This window comes from Solanum pennellii, chromosome 2 (genome assembly GCF_001406875.1).
Source record: "Solanum pennellii chromosome 2, SPENNV200".
Classification (NCBI taxonomy): Eukaryota; Viridiplantae; Streptophyta; class Magnoliopsida; order Solanales; family Solanaceae; genus Solanum; species Solanum pennellii.
In genome coordinates, this window is record NC_028638.1 from 34642654 (window position 1) to 34647015 (window position 4362).

Genomic DNA, 4362 nt, shown 5'->3' on the forward strand with positions numbered 1-4362 from the left:
TACTATCCTGGTGTCGGAATGTGACACTCCGATCCTCTATTTCTACCCTGGTGTCGGAACGTGACGCCCGATCCCCTAATCTCATTACTTTAGTTCATTAAGCCTTCTTTTATACCAAGGCATCATCAATAACAAAGTAAAATTAGGGTTCAATTCAATAGCCTCATCATGCTAATTTCATCACAATTATATACAAAATCACATCATGCATGCACACAATTAAGCATATAGAAGACTTTATAATACTACCCAACACATATCATTCGCTATTAAGAGTTTACTACGAATAGCATAAACCATAACCTACCTCCACCGAAGAATCGCGATCAACAAGCTATCTTCCCAAACCCTTTGCTTTATTTTCCTCTTCGTTTCTCCTCTCTTCTACTCGTTCGTTCTCTCTTCTTTCTCTCTCTCTATTTTTCTTATTCAAAACCCTTCTTCTTTTTCCCAAATTAGCATATAATTAAGTATAAAAGATGAATAGAATAACCCACTTTTTATTTTAAGGTTGTCTCCTTTGACCCCAAGTAATTGAATTACTAACATTAATCCATTAACTTTATAATTATAAGCATGAAAAGTCCAAAACGCCCCTTTAAAAACTTAACAGAATTTCCGACCCGAGTGAGCTGACGGAGGCTGTGACGGTCCGTCACGACTGTGACGGTCCGTCCTGCAGGTCCGTCACAAAGCTCAGAGACTTGATTTTAGTAAAAGTTCTGTGACGGCCCGTCATGCCTGCGACGGTCCGTCCTGCCATTTTGTCGCGAAGTTCAGAGAGTCGATTTCAGTACCCAAATTTCAGAGTTCTAAGTGTTTTGGAACGAGACCCCCTCGACGGTCCGTCGTGACCATGACGGTCCGTCGTGGGATCCGTCTCTCAGCCAGTTTTTCCAGAAATAAAATCTGCTGCTCAAAACGACTAAACAGGTCGTTACAAGATGATTGTTGCAAATGTTGTCATTCTCTTAAGGGATAATGCACAAGTACCCCCTCAATCTATGCCCGAAATTTCAGAGACACACTTATACTATACTAAGGTCCTATTACCCTCCTGAACTTATTTTATTAATAATTTTCTACCCCTTTTCGACATACGTGGCACTATCTTGTGGGCCCAACGCTGGTTGACTTTTTTTTCAAACTAGTGCCACGTAGACCGAAAAGGGGTAGAAAATTACTTTTAAAATAAGTTCAGGGGGTAATAGGACCTTAGTATAGTATAAGTGTGTCTCTGTGATTTCGGACATAGGTTGAAGGAGTACTTGTGTATTTTCCTTTCTCTTAATATACTTTCTTATAAAACAATATCATATTTATTAATTAATGTATTTTCCTCATTTATCAAGGAATTGTGGGATATATTTTCTAGCATTTGCAGAGTACCTAAAGTGAGCTAGCGTGAATGTATTCCAGCTCAATACCTTGATTCTAAGTTACACCGCATCAGATACGACACACTATTATGAAAATATGCAGTGAAGAAGATGAAAGAAGGGGTTGTTAGCGAGAATGACGTAACACAATAATCATGTCACCCGCAAGAATGGATAATAGTCAACTTGTTAGGATTGATTAGTTTCTTGACCTAGTTAATTTTGAACTTCTATCTTATGGTTAAAACTAATATTTTTGTTTTTTTTTGTCAAACATATATGATCATGTTGCTTTACTATTTTGATAACTACTTTGTTAAATTTTTTATTGGGGTTATTGCATTCAATGTAATGGTAGGAAGAGATAAATGTATGTATGTATAAACGTTTAAATGTATGTATGTATAAATGTACAATTCATCTGAAAACGTATACACATGGATATCTTCTTTTGGTAATTATCTGTTCAGTTGTGTATTTTTTTTATTAACATATTTAATAGTATAAATGTATGTTAGAGTCTTTTTCGTATCAAAATATACGCAAATATATATTCATTTGTCTCTTTCATATCAAAATATACACAAGTATTACTATATTCATTTATTGTCAATTATTATTTAAAGAAATTTGGATACTTACATTCTTAAAAGTGATTAACATATGGTAACTGTTAGTAGTACTTACATTATTATATGTTAAAGTGATTTTCTCATACACCTAAGAAATATGTAGGCGTATATTTATTTTTATAAGTTGTAGGTTATATTATAATAATCAATTTTTTCACTAGTATACCTATTTTATATATATATATNTAATGTACTTTTTTTAAAAACAATATCATATTTATTAAGTAATGTATTTTCCTCATTTATCAGGGATCGTGAGATATAGTAGCTAGCATTTGCAGAGTACCTAAAGTGAGCTAGGGTGAAGGTATTCCAGCTCAATACCTTGATTCTAAGTTACACCGCATCAGATACGACACACTATTATGGAAATATGCAGTGAAGAAGATGAAAGAAGGGGTTGTTAGCGAGAATGAGGCAACACAATGATCAGGCCATCCGCAAGAATGGATAATAGTCAACTTGTTAGGATTGATTAGTTTCTTGACCTAGTTAATTTTGAACTTCTATCTTATGGTTAAAACTAATGTTTTTGTTTTTTTTTTGTCAAACATTATCAACTCTTTTATTTATATATGATCATGTTGCTTTACTGTTTTGATAACTACTTTGTTAAATTTTTTGTTGGGGTTATTGCATTCAATGTAATGGTAGGAAGAGATAAATGTATGTATGTATAAATGTACAGTTCATCTGAAAATGTATACACATAGATATCTGCTTTTGGTAATTATTTGTTTAGTTGTGTTTGTTTTTTATCAACATATTCAAAAGTATAAATGTATTCTAGAGTCTTTTTCATATCAAAAAATACGCAAGTATTACTATATTCATTTATTGTCAATTATTATTTAAAGAAATTTGGAGACTTACATTTTTAAAAGTGATACACATACGGTAAATGTTCGTAGTAATTACATTATTATATGTTTTAAGTGGTTTTTATCATAGAAATATGTAGGCGTATATGTATTTTTATAAGTTGTATGTTATATTATATTAATCAACTTTTTCACTAGTATAGCTGTTTTATATATGTATTCATCGACATATATTATCAAGTATAACTATATTCACGTATTATTAGTAGTTTGAGTGTGTCGATACATATTAATAATATCAAATAGAGTATTGAGATAACATTTAAGTTAATTTATAATTTAAGCAGGCAAACAGAGAAACAAATATTTTAAAAAGCAAATAAGAAGTTTTTTATTCATTTATTCAACATAACGATAATTAAGTAAAAATACACTTCAATAATGACATGTATTAGGTCCTATGTATTCCGTGTTGCAGTTCGACATGAACTGCCTATTATGACCACATTACCCACATCTACTACAAGAATTCGTACTTTTCCTTTAGGTTAATTCGCTAAATGACTTCTCTTGTTGCTTCTTTGGCCTTCCCGGAGGTCGTTTGTATTTTGGTGGCAACACAACTTTAGTAGAAATGTGTTCAGGTATATTCCATTCACTTGATGAGGATACACAGACACTTAATATGTTTACAATATTATTTCTGGCTTGTAAAAGTCTGAACAATGTTCATCTGGAAGAATGCGCACAATATTCCGTCAACTTGAAACCTGTTGCAATTGCAAGTCTTCTTTTTCAAGCATACGATATAGGTTTTTCCTTCATCACTTATTGAATAAATGTAATCAATTGACAAGAAAATCTAAAATCAACACGTAATTTCATTTATACATTATATACGAAAGTATACATACATCAAATACTTAAATAAAGAATTACATAATCAACTGAATACAAGAAATATTATTTTTCTCACAAAAAATAACCTTTCATTAATATACATACCGTCATAAATCAAAATACGAAGCGTATTCATTCAATACTATTCCGTCAATGCTATATTCTACATACCAATTCTCTTTACTGCATTTTTTGAAATAACAGATCAAAATTGTGATGATAACCATTGAATTGTATTTTTCTTAGGCTTAGAAAGAGCAAACATAATTTTTGTTATTAAACAGATAAGAATTTTAAAGGTAGTGGTCAATTACATATTTAAAGTGTCAAATTAGTGGGTTTAAGGGCTAAAAAAAGCATTGTCAATTACATAAACTAAATAACCTCATATAATGGAAAATAAATTAAACTGTATTTTTGTATTAAAAAAACGGCATATGTATGGATATAACCATTTTGTAACACAAAATGTAGCTATTATTTTTTAATATGATATTTATAGCTATTTCAATCTAATAACCCTAAAACTATAGCTATTGACATAAGTTACACTACTAAGAAATACTCTTTCTTGGGCAGGCCTCAATGGAATGAAGAACTTTTAGCCCGCTAATGCAATGAAAATTGACA